At 47.5% G+C, this 16,130-nt stretch overlaps 1 long non-coding RNA gene across 1 annotated transcript; it reads right to left on the reverse strand.

The window, feature by feature from the left end:
* Nucleotides 1–8,226: 8,226 nt before the first annotated feature.
* On the reverse strand, nucleotides 8,227–15,721 carry LOC130680594 (uncharacterized). The gene is made up of 3 exons (XR_008993610.1): nucleotides 13,396–15,721; nucleotides 9,959–10,003; nucleotides 8,227–9,142 (listed from the first exon to the last, which is right to left on the reverse strand). It is a non-coding gene; the product is annotated as an uncharacterized LOC130680594 (long non-coding RNA).
* Nucleotides 15,722–16,130: the final 409 nt, after the last annotated feature.

Below are 16,130 nucleotides of genomic sequence, written 5' to 3' on the forward strand. Positions count from 1 at the left end.
CAAAAATTATTTTTGCTATACAAAGTAGATGCCAGTAGAAGAATTACTTCAGTCTTTTGAATGTGATTGAGTCTGGGGCTCATTTTAATTATAGTTTTAACAATTTAAACCTCAACCTATACTTTTCACTGCATACAACCAAGAATAGCTGATAAAATAAAATTCATGCTGGTGAAAGATTGGGGAAAATTAAATGCCCATCATATAATGTCTAAATAAATTGATATATTAACCTGACAGATTGTCATATGGCTATTAAAAATAAATAAGGTCACATAAAAAGATGTTTATGAGCAAAGCTGAGCAGAAAGCACCTAAAATGACCACAAACAATGGTTACGACAACGTCAAGTACAGGCCGACACGGGAAAAGTCTAGAAGAAAGTCTGGAGAAATGAAGCAGCTATTATGCTAGAATGTTCTTATTTCCTTTTTTCAGATGTTGTTGCAATAACCTTTTAGAAATTAAAAAAGCAGTTTTAGAAAAACCACCAAATGCCCAGCCATCAGTACTATTCAAACTTAACAATAATAATAGGAAAGAACAAGGAAGTGACCCGCCAGCTCCCACGAGGGCGAGGGCACAGGCCTTCTTGGCAGAGTTCCTGTGCCCGTGTCCCCATGGCCTCGGGGGCCTGGAAAGGACAGCTGACACATTAGCCATGAAGGGCTGCAAAGGTACCGCCAGACTCCCACAACACAGGTTTCTGCCTCGTAAATACCAGTTTAAAAAGAGTGGAAATCTATCCTGCCTCGGACTTGGAAGTTTATCATATGAGGGCTTTCTGCATCCTATGACCAGGCCGCATATCCTCGCTGTGAACAAGCCTGCAGGAATCACAGTGACAATCGGGTGACAGCGCCAGGCAACGGGGAGCATTTGCCCTGGGCCCACCTCCTGGTCAAGGCGATTTGCGGGAATATGCATGTCCTGCCACTACAGTCACCAAGTTGGTGGAAACAATCCTGGGGGAACCCAGGCCTGTGAACCCCACCCTCGGGTCCCATCAGGGACACCTGTAGCTTCGTCCCAGGATCGCTCTCACTCTTCAGGGCTTCCACCAGGCCCTTGGCATGCTCCTGGGCACACAAGGAGTGGCGCTGCCCACCACACTTACGAAAGCCCGTGAGCGGAGAAGGGCAGGAAGGGGACACTCCCAAGTCCTGGCAGCACCGTCGCAGGATGTCAGTGAAGGAGGTGCTGTCACACCCCAGCTATGTGGCCCCCACCATGCTGCCCACCCCTCAGGCCTGTTCGCTGCACACGTACCTGTGTGCACATCTCCAGGGGCTTGTTCCACTGGGCCCAGTATCTGGCCACGGCCACCCTTCTACAGCCTCTTCAGAGCCCACAGAGGCCCAGGTGAGGGGCGCGATCTCAAAGCTTGCAGATTTCAGACACACTGGTTATTAGTAACGGTGACGACAGCGACGATGCCACCCCACACTCAGGAGCATTCGCGCTTGCCAGACCCAAGTCATGCACATGCATTTGCTCATTTAAAACTTCACAGCCACCCTTAGAGTGACATTATCATGACCTGTATTTTAGAGAAGAGGAAACTGAGGCACAGGAAGCTTAAGTTGCCCCAAATTGTTGTTCACAACATCAGGGATTCTGGACAAACTGGAACCCACGTGCACTGCCAGTGGGAATGTAAAATGGAGCAGCTGCCGTGAAACACAGTTTGGCAGGTCCTCAAAAAGTCAAGCAATTACTGTGCCATCCAGTCATTCCAGTTTCTACACTTATATGCAATAGAGTGTCCGTATTTTAACTGAGGTCAGTGAGTTTTGACAAATGTGTATAACTGTGTGTGAAGCCACCGTCACAGTCAAGACACAGAACATTTCCATCGCCTGCAAAGTCCCCGTGCAGCTCCTCCACGCAGCCCTCTCACCCACTGGTCTACCCCAGGTTAATGGACATTTAAGGTGTTTTCAGTTTGGGGCTGTCAGAAAACAGCATAAAACTAAATGTAATTTATTCCCAGAAGAATTAACCTTTAAATGAAAGGGTATTGACAAGAAGCCTACGTGTCAGAACCCGCACCAGGGAGTCACCCCGGCGGGGAGGCAGAGGGAGATTACGAAAGAGTGGCTGTGCTTCACTTCAGAAAAATGCAGAAAAATTTTGAACCAGCCAATAAAATTAAGACAAATGTAAAGAAAGCCTAATATGGATATAACGTGCTTAGGTGACATCCGGGAAAGAATGTGAACCCTGTAGTTCTCAGCCAATGAGGAACCAGGGGAGGGACTCTTGTGCCAGGGGATAAACTGCTCGTTGTAACCCCCGAGCGTGCTGCTCCCAGACACCAGATCCCGCAAGACCGCCACTAAAGCCTCGCTCTGCTGTTCTCTGCCTCTGGGTCCATTTATTGAGTTTGGACCAGAGAGCACGATTCTCACAGGCTATTATTAAATAAAGCTGCTGTGAACATTCTTGTATGAGTCTTAGTGTGGTCAGAGGTTTTCCATTGTATATTATGTAGCCGTGGAATTGTGGGGTTGTAAATGTTAAATAAATATTTAAGAGTCAAGAAAACGGCCCAGCTTTCTCCAACTTGTACCATTTTATATTCTCACCAGTAATGGATGAGAGTTCTAGGGCTCTGTTTCCTTGACAACACTTGATATTGTCAGTCTTTTACATTTTGGTCATTCTAATGGATGTCTAGTGGTGTCCCGTTATGATTTTAACCTGCATTTCCCTTATAACTAGAAATACTGAACATCTTTTCACTTGCTCATTGGTCATTCATATATCTCCTGTGAAATGTGTGCTCAAATCTTTTGTCTAATTCTTAATGAGGTTTTATTTGTCTTCTGACTTTTGACTTAGGAGCTCTTTATATATTCTGCATAAAAGCTCTTTGTCAGATATACAGTTTTTGGATTATCTTTCCTTTTCTTAAGAGTGCTTTTAAAAGAAGTTTTTAATTTGATGAAGTTCAATGAATCAATTTCTTTTCTTTTATGGTTTATGTTTTTTCATGTCCTAAGAAATCTGCCAAGGTAGCAAATATTTCCTTCATGTTTTCTTCTTTCAGTTTTATAGTTTCAGCTTTTATATTTAGGTTTATGATACATTTCAAGTTAATTTTTGTATATTTTTTCAGATAAGGATTGAGGTTCATTTCTTTCCATGTGGGTATCCAGTGGTTCCAGCACCTTATGCTGAAAACACTAGCCTTTCCCCATTGAACCCATCAGCAACTTTGTTAAAATCAATTGACAATATAGCTGTGGGTTTATTTATACACTTTCTATTCTGTTCCATCGATCTGTATGTCTACCGTAGTGTCAGTACCACACTGTGTTGATTACTATAGCTTTGTAGTTAAGTTTTGAAATCAAATACTGTTAAGTCTTCCAATTTTGTTTTTCACTTTTAAAGTTGTTTTGACTTTAAAAAAAAACTTGGCTTCAGTCCTTTGTATTTCCACATAAATTTTAGAATCAACCTGCTGTTTTTTACAAAAAGGCTGCTGGGGTTTTTATTTGGATTGCATTGAATCTATAGATTAATATGAGAGAAATAGAAATTTGGACAATATTAAATCTTCTGATTCATGAACTTGGCATATCTTTCCACTTACTTAGGTCTTTAATTTCTCTCAGCAATGTTTTATAGTTTTAGTGTACCTCCCTTGAACATATTTTGCTATAGTTATCTCTAAGTATTTTGTGTTTTTTGATGGTATTTTTTTAAACATCATGTTTCCAATTGCTTATTGCCAGTCTTTGGGAAGTACAATTGATTCTTGAGTATTAGCTTTGTATCCTGAGACCTTGCTATATCACTTATGAGGTCTAGTAGCTTTATTTGTATAGTTAATATTTTCATGGTACATGATCATGTCCTATAGAAGATGGACATGACATATATAAATAAAAAGTTTTACTTCTTTCCAGTTTGCATGTCTTTCTTTTTCTTGCCTTATTCCACTGGTGAGGATTGCTAGTAAAATGTTGAATAATATTGGCAAGAACAGGCATGCTTATCTTGTTACTGACTTAGAAACGAAGAATTCATTTAGTCTTTCATCTTTATGTGTGATGTTAGCTCTAGGTTTTTAGTACTTGTCTTTTATGAGGTTACGGAAATTCTCTTTGTTTTCTGAGAGGGTTTATTTTTGGTTTTGGTTTTTTTTTTTCATATCATGAATAGGTGTTGGATTTTGTCAATGCTTTTTTTTCTTTTTTCTTTTTTGCATCTATTGAGATGATCATTTTTTTCTTTTTTATTCTGTTAATGTGCTGAACTACATTGATTTTTTAATGTTAAACCAATCTTGCATTACTGGGATAAGTGTCACTTGTCATGGTGTATTATCCTTTTTTTATATATTACTGGATTCAACTGGCTAATATTTTGAGAGAATTTTCCATCTATCTTCATGAGAGATACTTGCCTGTAGCTTTATTTTCTTGTAATATCTTTGTTAGGTTTTGGTATTAGGATTGTGCTGACTCATAGAATGAGTTGGGAAGTATAACCTCCTCCTTTGTTTTCTGAAAGATCTTGTGTAAGGTTGGCATTATTTCTTTCGTGAATGTTGCCTAGCACTCACCACTGAAGCCACATGGGCTTGGATTTTTCCCTGCAGGAAGGTTTTTAAATACAATTCCTTTAGTCCGTACAGAGCTACTCAGATTTCCTCTTTTTTCTTGAGCCTATTTGGTAATTTAGTATTTCAGGTAGTTTAGTTCATCCCAGTTTTTGGATTTAGTAACAAAGTTGTTCAAAATGTTCCCCTATTTTCCCTTTAATGTTTGTGGAATCTGTTCTGTTATTTCCTATGTCATCGCCCACATTGGTAATTTTTATCCTCTCTTTTTATTAATCAGTCTAACTAGAGGTTTATCAATTGTATTGACCTTTTCAAAGAATTGGCTGTTGGTTTTGCTGATTTTTACCTATTACTTGTCAGTTTTCTTTTTCATTAAGTTCTTTATTATTTTCTTCTATTTGGGGTTTTTGAACTTCTTAAAATGTGAAGCTTAGGTCATTGGTTTTTAAAGGCCTTTCTTCTTTCCCAATACAAATATTTAAAGTTATAAATTTCCCTCTAACCCCTGCCTTAGCTACATCCTAGAAACTTTGTCATTTTTTTTTCATTATCATCCAATTCAAAATATCTTCTAATTTATTTTATGACTTCTTTAACTTATGGGTTATTTGAAAGTATATTAATTTCCAAATATTTAGGGATTTTTTCCCAGATGTCTGTTATTGATTTTTAATTTAATTTGCATTGTGGTCAGAGAATATACTCTGTATGTCAATTAAGTTGTTTGACAGGGTTGCTCAGGTGTTCTGTACCCTCAAGCTGGTTTTCCGCCTACTTGTTTTATCATTTGCTGAGAGAGGCACTGAAATCTCTCATCACAAATGTGCATTCATCTCTTCAACCTTTGGGTGTGTGTGTTAGTTTTGCTTCGTGCATTTTGAAGCTCTGTATTGGGTGTATATACATATTTAGGATAATTATGTCTTCTTCATGAGTTGTCCCCTTTATCAGTATGAAATATCCTTCTGTCTCTAGTAATGGTCCTTGCTCAGAAATCTACTTTGTTATATATTAATATAGCCACTTCAGATTTCTTATAATTCATATTTATGTGATCTACCTTATTCCATTACTTACCTTTTTTTTGCGTTTTTGAAATTGTGGTAAAGTATACATAAATCTTATCATTTTAACCATTTTTAAAAGTATACAGTTCAGTGTCATTAAGCACATTCACATTGTTGTGCAACCATCTCCACCATTCATCTCCAGCCCTTTGTCATCTTCCAAAACTGACACTCTGTCCCCATTAAACAATAACTCCCCATTCCCTTCCCCAACCCTGGCACCCACCATTCTACTTTGTGTCTCTATGAATCTATGAATCTGACTGCTCCAAGGACCTCATATAAGTAGAATCACACAATTTTTGTCATTTTGTGCCTGGCTGAGTTCCCTTAGCATAACGTCTTCAAGGTTCATGCACATAGCCTGTGTCAGAGTGCCTTCCCACTGTGTACACACTACATTTTCTTATCCATCCATCTGTTGATAGACATTGGTGTTGCTTCCATTTTTTGGCTATTGTGAGTAATGCTGCTATGAACAAGGGTGCATAGGTATTTGAGTCCCTGATTTAATTTCTTTTTGGTACAAACCTAGAAGTGGAATGGCTGGGTCATATGGTGATCCTAAGTCTGACTTTTAGAGGAGCTGCCAAACTGTTTTCATCGGCGGTTGCACCATTTTACATTCCTACCAGCAATGTGCAAAGGTTCCAGTTTATCCACATCCACCAAACACTGTTTTGATAGTAGCCATCCTAAGGGGTGTGTGGTGGTATCTCATTGTGGTTCTCATTTGCATTTCCCTATGACTAGGGATGCTTACTAGCCCCTTGTATGTCCTCTTTGGAGAAACATCCATTCAAGTCCTTTGTCCATTTTTCAGTTTGGTTGTTTGGGATTTTGTTGTTGAGTAACATTCTGTTTTATTTAAACACACTTGATCTCTTCATTTGTTTTGCACACTGAGACGTACTTTATTTTGATCAGAGGCTGAAGGAAAAAAATTAGTAAGTGGTATTCAAATCCGCATTCTTTCTTCCATTCAGCACCATCATCTTTAACAAGAATTGACATTCCATTTAAGTGACTAAACATGTAGAATATGAGATTTACATGTATCTCCATAATTCACATAATAATCCACATTTAGCAATGTGGCAGAAACATCTTGTACATAATCACAAAATGAAACTCTTTCTTCCTAACCTACTGGAATGCTAGCATCCTTCAAATCACTGATATTCATGATTCTGACCACACTTTCTAATAGGCATGTGGTACCCACCCTGATAGTAAATGAATGGTTATCACACTGAGGTACCTTTCTTCTTCCGTTTCAAAAACTGTGACAGGAAATAGAAAAAGGGAAACACCTCAGGGTTTACAGGCTGATGATAGTGCCCCCGGCCAGTCCAGGAAGGAAATGACCACAGGAACACCTGTGTGGCGGCCGCAGCCTGGCTCAGCTTGTTCGGATGACATGCGAATGGTGTGCACACCTGCTCAGGTGGCAGCTGTATCTGTATGATGTCATATTAATGTGTGCCCCCAGCACTGAGTGCCACAAATGTGGGAAACAGTCACTGCACCCAAACCACATCTGCTTAAAGCAGGGCCCAGGGAGGATTGTGTGAGACACACACCTACACAAATACTTAAATACCATATATATATGCTTAAGCCTTATTTTGGGATTTTTGACTATACACAAAAGCAAAGAGAAGAATGTGACAAAGGCCCATGTGGCCACCACCCGGCCTCAGGAACTATCAACGTGCCATGTATTTATCCACCCTTCACACTGCCTCCTTTCTTCTTTGTTGTGTTCTCACATACACCTCAGTCTGTACGCAGCTACACTTTCACACACATTAGTGCGTGGACAGGAGGGGCTGCGTACATCCCCTCGGGGGACCGGCTGCCCCGAGCAGCAGCGAGCGGCCGCCAGGAAGCTCCCTGTGCCAGGCGGGCTCCTGGCTTCTCAGCAGCCCAGGCTGGACTCCTCGGAACAGCCCCTTCGTTCTTCAGGTGGAAAAGCTATTTGGCTGTGGGCCGAGTCTCTCCCAGCACCGTCACACCCTTCCCGACAGGACGAACACAAAGAGATGCGTCCCATCGAGTCGCCTACTTGGCTGACCTGTGCACCTGGTCCCCCTCCGAGGAGCCTCCTCCGCTGCGCTCTTCTCCCCACACAAAGCAGGCCTGCAGAGTCAACCGGGAAGGACGAAAACAGGAAAGCCCGATCCTCAGAGGCCGAGGAGCTGGGCCCAGTGAGAACTTGGGTCCCAGGGAAAACAAAGGAGCCACCCTCTGTGTCCACCTCTACACTGAGAAATACAGTGGGGACAGTACATCCCAGTCACACACGGGAGCAGCGAGCGCCTGCTCATGCGTCAGGTGATGACAAGGAACAGGTAACGTTTGCCTTCACCCGTCACAGACGCTTTCTCAGCTGCTCCTCTGGCGGCCTCCACTCTGGAGGCAGGACCGGCTCGTGCACAGGGCACCGCCACCTCCGGCAAAACCCCAGATGCCAAAAGCACTGACTGTCCAAAGGCGCAACAGCTTTAAGTCGTATGATTTTTAATAGTTGATATTTAAAAGCACATGAAAGTCATTTTTTTAAGTCCTGGTGTTTTTTTTTTCATATAATAGTAATGTATTATACACAGCAGTAATAGTGCAATTCTTTTCAGATACCTGGACCCCATTCCATGTGTATCTGTGGGAGGGAGGGGTCTTCCCACACACAACACCAAGCAAGTCTCCAACGCCAGCAGGGTGTCTGAGGGACTCAATCCAATTCTGACGCCGTCTGCCCGGACACACCACCAGATTCCCCGGGTTATGGGCTCGTCCTACAGGACTGCCCCCCACCGCCCACTCCAGACGCAGGTCCCAAGCCCCAGGCAGTTCCGTGCTTCTCTCCTGTTGGCTGCAGACTGGAGGTTCCCACGACCACCCACTTAGGTTCCATTAATTTGCTAGGGCGGCTCACAGAGCTCAGGAAAACACTTAGTTTACCAGTTTAATAAAGGACACATGTTAACAGCCAGATGAAGAGATACACGGGGTGGGGTCCCAGATAAAGGGGCCTCTGTCCTGGCGGAGGTTGGGGCCTGGCTCGCGGCAGGTGAAGGGGTTCCGGTTCCCCCAGCGGAGAAGCTCTCCCCGACTGAGCCGCGGATCCAAGGGAGCCATCAGCTCCTCCCAGGGGTTCGTGAGGCTTCTTTGCACAGTCATGATTGGCTAAATCAATGGCCAGTGGCCGACCCAGCCTCCAGCCCTGCCCCCGGGGGGCGTCCAGAAGTCTCTGGTTAACATGACAAGGCTCCCGTGTCCCCTCTGAGGCTCTGGGGTGTCTTCAGGAGCCGGAGGTGACGACCGGAGACGCCTGGGAAACGTGTGTGTGCCATCTGGGCGACCCCATACGTGTTTGTTGTGTCTCATTCTATCCCAAGTCCAGTGATAGAATCAGAGATCTAACAGCGCCAGTGCCGTATCCACGTATCAACCCAGGTCACAGAGCGTTTCCATGCAGCTCCCTCGGCCAGTGCCCTGAGGACAACCAGGGGCACCCCAGAGAACACAGGGTGACGGATCTGCGCTTCTGCCGGGACCCACCCTGACCGGCTCCTGCCGGCTGCTCTCTCTTCCAGGGGGTGCCCTGACTCCCCCAGTTACCACCAGCGCTCCACCCCCACTCCCACTACACCCGCGAGCCCAGAGGACCAGAGCCAGGCAGGGCACGGGCACTCAGGAGGAGAGGGTGCTGGCGAGCTGGCGGGCCTTGGCCTTCCTGGACTAAGCCAGGGTCTGAGACACTCAGAGCTGTTGGGGTCTGATTTTATGATATTTTTCAGAAAAAAAACCCCTGAATTTAGGCAAGTTATCTTCTAGGCACACGCCCAATCATTCTCTGAGAGCAGTGAGTTTTCACCCCGACACCATCCCCGGGCCCAGCAGCACTGCTGCGCACCTTGGGGTGACCCGTCAGGACGGCAGAGGCCCAGTCCAGGCTGGCCCAAGGTGCATGTGGCACGAGGCTTCAAGTGCCCAGCAAGTCCCCATGCCAGTTAAACCCAAGATGAAGCCCCCCTTGTTTAGCTAAGAGGACAGGACCAGGGAGGAAGCCGTGCAAAGACAGGTGCCGACGGAAGAGTCGACCACTTTGGCTACTGACTTACGGCTTCCCCAAGTAAGATGGCCAACAAAATTCAATAATGGGAGGCGAGCTTGTGGTCAAGGGCTGAGGCTGGAGCCTAAGATCCAGAGTCCAAAGGCTGGTTCCACCTCTCACACCCAAATGACTTGGACCAGTTACTCAAACCCACTCCCCTTACACCAGCCGCCCCAGCCCTCCCCCAACCTTACCACTGTGAACATGTTGGCTATGATCACACGTAGCTCATGAGGACACTGTGAAAATGACATGAGAAAATATGTGTGAGGAACTTATTTACAAGGCACTCAACAAACGTTAACCACTCTTTTTCTTACCCTTTAAAGATTTAAATTTGGTTAAAAATTATTAGTAACTCCTGGCTTATTTATAAATTAACCGAGGTTACACCATTATTGCTACTTCATTTAGAAAAACATTAATTTGTTACTTACATCGATCTGACTGGAGCTATGAAAACTTCTGGGACAGAGCTCAGCTAGACTAGGAAAAAAAGTCCTACAGACAAGTGTGTGGCCTCTGGTAAGGCACCTCACGCTTCCTGCCGTAATCTCTCACCTTTGAGGCAGAGTGACAACCAGCCTACTCTGAAGAGTGGTGATAAGAGATAATAAAAGCTGCTGCTCCCCTCATGCACATCTAGCACAGACACGGTACTGGGAAGGCACAGGGGCTGAACTTGCAGAGACGGCTCCTCTTCACACAGAAATGGAGGCACCGGGTGATCGCCAGAGGCTATGACACCAGGGAGGAGCTTGGAGAAGGACCAGTCCCAAACCATCCTCTCCAAGATGGCCTGGCCCCGGCTGTCAGCCGTTCACCAGCGCTCACCGGCAGCGCCCTATCACCAGCCCTGCAGTGGGGGCATCTTGCACACTGTGTCATCTGCCTTGTTGTTGGGCGTGTACTGTGCGTGATGCCCGATCTGCACTGGGCCCACCACTTTCTGCTTCACCGGGAGGTCCCGTGTATTCTACACTGTGGCCATCCAGCTGCATTCTGGGCACCTGAACACCGGGAGGGCTCAGTAAATATTTGTCTTGTTGAGTGAGCCTCTCCCGCATCATGAGGTAGCTGCCGCCACCCCCACTTTGCACACGAGGAGACAAGCTTACTGAGGTTTGAACTGCCATTCCGCTTAGCTTGTAAACTGCCATTGGGTATCTGCACCAGGCTGTCCCCAGGGCTCCACGTGCCCCACCCCTGTCCTCCACTTCCCTCCCTGCTGCCCCCACCAGCCTTCTTCCCTCACTCCCCACGCCAGGCCAGCTTCCCCCACCACTGCTCAGGCCCAGCCCCCACCCTCACCCCCCAGCACTTCCTGAAACAGCCTCTCCCAAGTGCAGCTGCTCCGGGAGATGGTCCGATGGTCCGGGGTAAGCCGTCCCAAACGGAATCTGAGCACACCCTCCAGACAACAGGCCCTGGATGGCTCCCCAGCCCCTGGAAAATAAAACTCCAGCCCACCTCCCATTTCACACTCCAGAATCTCCTTCTAGTGGTCTGAGCGGCAAACGGGCTGGCCTTCCCACCTTGGATGCCCTGCTGCCTGGGGACTCCTGTTTCCCTGGAGCTCAGCCTCCATCCCCCAGGACGCTCTCCCTGCCCCCAGCCCCACTTCAGGCTCAGGCAGGGAGGCCTGTTGTGCTCTACAGCTAGAGCATTCGTGGGTGAAGGCAGAATCATCCTGTCATGTGTTCTCCATTCAACTGCAAACACCTAGATCTTTGTTATCTTGGATGCTGAGCACCTGGCACTGGGTAGAAAGGTCTGCACTGGGTGGAAACTCAAATGTCTAATGACTCAGTCTCCCTGGTTTTCAGTTGTGATGGAGAGCCAGTGAAGCCTGTCATTATTATCTCCAAGGTCTCCTGAAACCCTACTTCTATCTCCATCGCAGGCTCAGGACCTCATTACTCCTGGGACTGAAATCACCCTCTGTGGGTAGAGTGGAGGTTCCTGTGGCCAGGATTCTCACCTGGCCCTGGTTGGCTGGCTCACTGCACACGTGTGGGCTATGCATCGTTATTGACTCTATATAAAGAGCTCCGCCCAGTAGTCTGGGTGACACGGTGGCATGGCTGCAAGGCTGCAGGAGACTGGAGACAAGACTGGCAGGGTGGCAGCACCGAGGACAGAGACTGAGACGGCTGTGGGGGGCAGAGAGGCCCAGAGGCAGAGACTGGCTTGCTCATTGCAGACTCGCTCTGAATGAATGGGATCCTACTGATTGACCTACCGTGGGAATAAAGTTGGGTATAAACCCTTTCACCCCAAAAACGTTCCACTGTCATTTCTTTGGTCTCACTGAATCCATAGTGAACTTGCCTGGGGCTGAAACCCACTGGCAGGACACCCTCCTTCCCCCAACACCCCGTTTGCACAATTACAGTTCCTGCCTGGTTCCTGCCTTAGTTGCTTTCCTGAATCACACATCTGAGGTTCGTTCCATGCTTAAAGAGCCTCCGCGGCTTTCCACCGGCGGGGCCTTTCAAGGCCCTGGGCACACTTTCCCCACCTCCCCCTTCAAGCCCGCCTGCTGCTGCCCCAACACCTCGAACTGGCCGGACAGCCGTTCCCAGCACTCTCCGGACACACGCATGGCTTTACAAGCTTCCAGGCACCCCCGTTGGTAGGGGCCCCCCACTGCCATCTCATCCTCCAAGGGTCAGTTCAGAGGTCATCTCCTGGGTGAGTCCTGGGCTGACTCCCCCTCCCCCACGCAGAACTCCTGCCTGGCCTCCGCCCTGTCCTCGAGGGTATCTCACCGCTCACGTCACCCCGAGGTCCGGGCTGGCCCACCCCTCGCGCATCCCCGCCGGTGAGCCAGGCCGGGCACGTGCACGACTCAGCCAACCGGCCCTCCCGTTTCCTTCGGTTTAGTAACTTGCAGCGCCGAACTGCGGCGCGCCCTCCTCCCTTTAACAACAGGATAAAGAGCTCCGGGAAAATGACGCGCCTGGCCCAGAGCCCCGGGGCCCGCCGAGCGGACCCAGACCGTCCGATGAGAAATCTTCCCCACCAGCGGTTCAGCAAAGCCCCGCGGTGAGGGCGCTGGTCGGGCGGCGGGAGCCTGGGGCTCCGGGGGGGGAGGCGCCCGCGGCTCGTCCTCCGGTGCAGCTCGGCCGGCGCGGAGCTGTGCTCGGTTCCCCCCAACCCCCCAAGACTGACAGCCGCGCTCTCCTTCCCGCCGAGGCAAGAACCGGGCGAGCTGCGGTCCCCGGAGCCCGGCCTGCGGCGCGCCCCCTGCGCGGCCGACGCGCGGGGAAACGGCCCCCGGCCGCAGGGCGCAGAAGGGCCGGGTGGGCCTCGCCGCGGAGGGGAGCGCGGGGCTCGGTGCCCGCGGACGGCCGGAGCGAGCGGCGAAGGCCTGGGCCCCGCAGTAGGGAGCAGGGGGCGTCCAGGGGTGCGTGCGCACCGCCCCCCCCCCACCGCGGTGAGATGGTGAGCGAGACTGCCCCCTCTCTGAGCCCTGGCCCTGGACTTCCTTATTCACATGTAGGTTTGGTAGATAAATTCTGACACGTCCTAAATCACATGCCATAAGGGCCAAAGAACGAGGCAGGCAGACAAGGGGAGGTAATCAGCCGCCGCCAAGCGTGCCCCTCGCGCGTGCCCAGGGTCCTACCGTCATCAACAACCAGCCAGCAAGCCCCCTGCAGGCCAGACCCCCTGCACTGGCAGCAGCCCAGCGTCCTTATCTGCACAGCCAGCTTCCTCGCCCTGAGACCCCTCATGAAGTGACCTGTTTCTTGAGTCGGGCGGACAAGGTGTCTGCGAACTGGCCGTGCGGCTCGTGAAGCAGAAATTTTCCGCCCCAGCTCTCCGCCCTTCCTCTGGCCGCATCTGTAGGGATTCAGTGCACCCTGCCGGCTCAGCGATCTCCCCCGCCCTGGGGTTTGGGATTCGTCCATTTCAACCAGCAGCACAGCCCGAAAGGCCGGCAGTGCGGGTGCAGCTTCCCCGCGCCCTGCGGGCCAGGAAGGCCAACACATGGTGCCTGGCAACGCGGACCCCAGCCGGACGCCCCGCGTCTGCATTGCAGCCATGGGCTCCCTGGCCCTGGGAGCTCGGCGGTGTACCTCCCCTCTTCTGTGCCTCAGTTTCCTCAGTTGGAAAAGGGTCGGCGACCACAGTTCCCAAGGCGGGCTGTTCTGAGGATCAAATGGGCTAGCACATGCAGAGCATGCGGTTGGTGCCTGGCAAGGACTTTATGAGCCTTTTGGTGTTATTATGACTGTTTTATTAGAGCTGTGTGTAACAGGATGTTTAATGGGCCTTTTCCTGTTACCCTAGAATTTATGAGTCAGGGCACAAAGATGGCCCAGAGGCATTTAGTATTTTGCACAGCAAAGAGAACCCCAGACATATAAACACGCAGAGCTTGTTAATGGACTGCAGGACCACACCTGCCCCATAAGAGTACGGGGGAGTTGAGGGAGGATGATGGAAATATTTCATACCTTGATTGTGGTGGTAGATTTTTGTGGGACTCTAATCTAAAAAGGGTGAATGTTACTTATGCAAATTATACTTCAATAAACCTGAAGAAAATTAATTTTCATAAAGACCCTGTTAAGAAAACAAAAGGGAAGCCATGGGCCAGGAGGAAATCAGAACACATATCTGATAAAGGACTTCTATCCAGAATATAACAAGAACTTACTCAACCCTGTAATAAAACTATGAACAGAACAGATACTTCACCAAAGAAGATGGTACGGGTGGCACACAAGCACGTGAGAGATGCTCAGCCACCATCTGCCATCAGGGAAACACAAAGCCGCGGTGAGACACCACCAAACCACATGTGCACCTAAGTGGCCAAAATTTAAAAGACTGACAACAGCAACTGTTGATGAGGATGTGAAGCAACTGGAATTCTCATTCATTATTAGTAAGAGTGCAAAATGGTACAAACAACTGGAAACATTTTGGTAGATTCTTAGGAAGTTGCCACATACTTAGCATTCAACCCAGCAATCCCCTTATTTACTTACCCAACAGAAATGAAAACATGTCCACACTAGACTTACACTAAAATGTACTGAAATGTTCATAGCATTATTAGTAATAGTCAAAAACTAACAATCTAGATGTCTATCAGTTAGTGATTAGGTAAATAAATTATGATAGATCCATACAATGAAATATATTATTCAGCAAAAACAGGAACAAACTACTGATACATGCAACAATATGATGAATCTGAATATTGCTGGGCTGGGTGGAAGAAGCCAGATACCAGAGGCTACCTACTGTAAAATTCCATTGATAATGAAATTCTGAAAAGACAAAGCATTGTGACAGAAAGCAGATCAGTAGTGAGGGGTTGTGGGTTGCAGAAGGAGAATTGGCTGCAAAGGAGACCAAAGTGAATTCAGGGTGGAGGTGGGAATGAATATTCTAGATCAAAATTGTGGTGGTGGTGGTTTTCCAGAAATGTCCATTTGTCAAAACTCACTGAATTGTACACTTAAAATTGGTGAGCTTTGTTATAAGTAAATATACCTTACTTTTTAGAAAAGCCAGTTGGTGTTGGTCTGAGAGGAAATGACAAGCAGTGGCCCTTTAGGTAGAGAAATCTTAGCTCTTTTCCCTAATTCCTCTCACAACGCAACATGAGAGGTGTGAGATCCCGAAGAGGTGGAAGGTGGTGATCCAGAGGTGGCCACACACACCCCTTCCTATTAAGTGTCCTATGGCTAACCACAGCTGGCCATGGGAGTGGGCAACGGTTTACCTTGTATCTGAACTGTCTGGACTCTGAGTACCTGCTAGGCATTGGAAAATTATAGGAGGTGTGGGAAATTTGACAGGGACTGACTGAAGGCAGCAATTAGAAAGCAATTTATACCTCTTGAGATGAGAGAGTTCAGTCGTTTGAATGTGTTTGTCATTAACTTACTGTAATAAACAAACCACCTTCAGAGGATATAATGTGTCACCCATATGTATATACTGTATTGTTAAATAACAAAAATTCAACCAAGTAAACGTTTAAATCTAATTAGCTGTATTAAGTGATTAATTAATCGGGCAGCATGCCGTTGAGGAAGTAGAGGGGAGCTCAGAAGCTTTAGAAAGCGAAAGGGTTTTAAAGGCAGGACAAGGAATTCATACAGAAAAAACGACTTATTTCCGATGAGATCACCTTCCTTTGGGGAAACGAGGGTCCTATTAAGAGGATTACCTCATCTTCCTTTGGGGAGTGGAGAGGGCCCATATGACAGATTACCTTAGTGGTGCTGATGGGCTGGTTAAGACTACATTTCTGAGAGGTTGAAACTGGTTGAAAGAGGTTAATACTGGTTAGGTATTAGGCCTGGTTTGGTAATGTGACCTAAGTGACTCCATTTTGGG

The sequence above is a fragment of the Manis pentadactyla genome, chromosome 14 (assembly GCF_030020395.1).
Source record: "Manis pentadactyla isolate mManPen7 chromosome 14, mManPen7.hap1, whole genome shotgun sequence".
Classification (NCBI taxonomy): Eukaryota; Metazoa; Chordata; class Mammalia; order Pholidota; family Manidae; genus Manis; species Manis pentadactyla.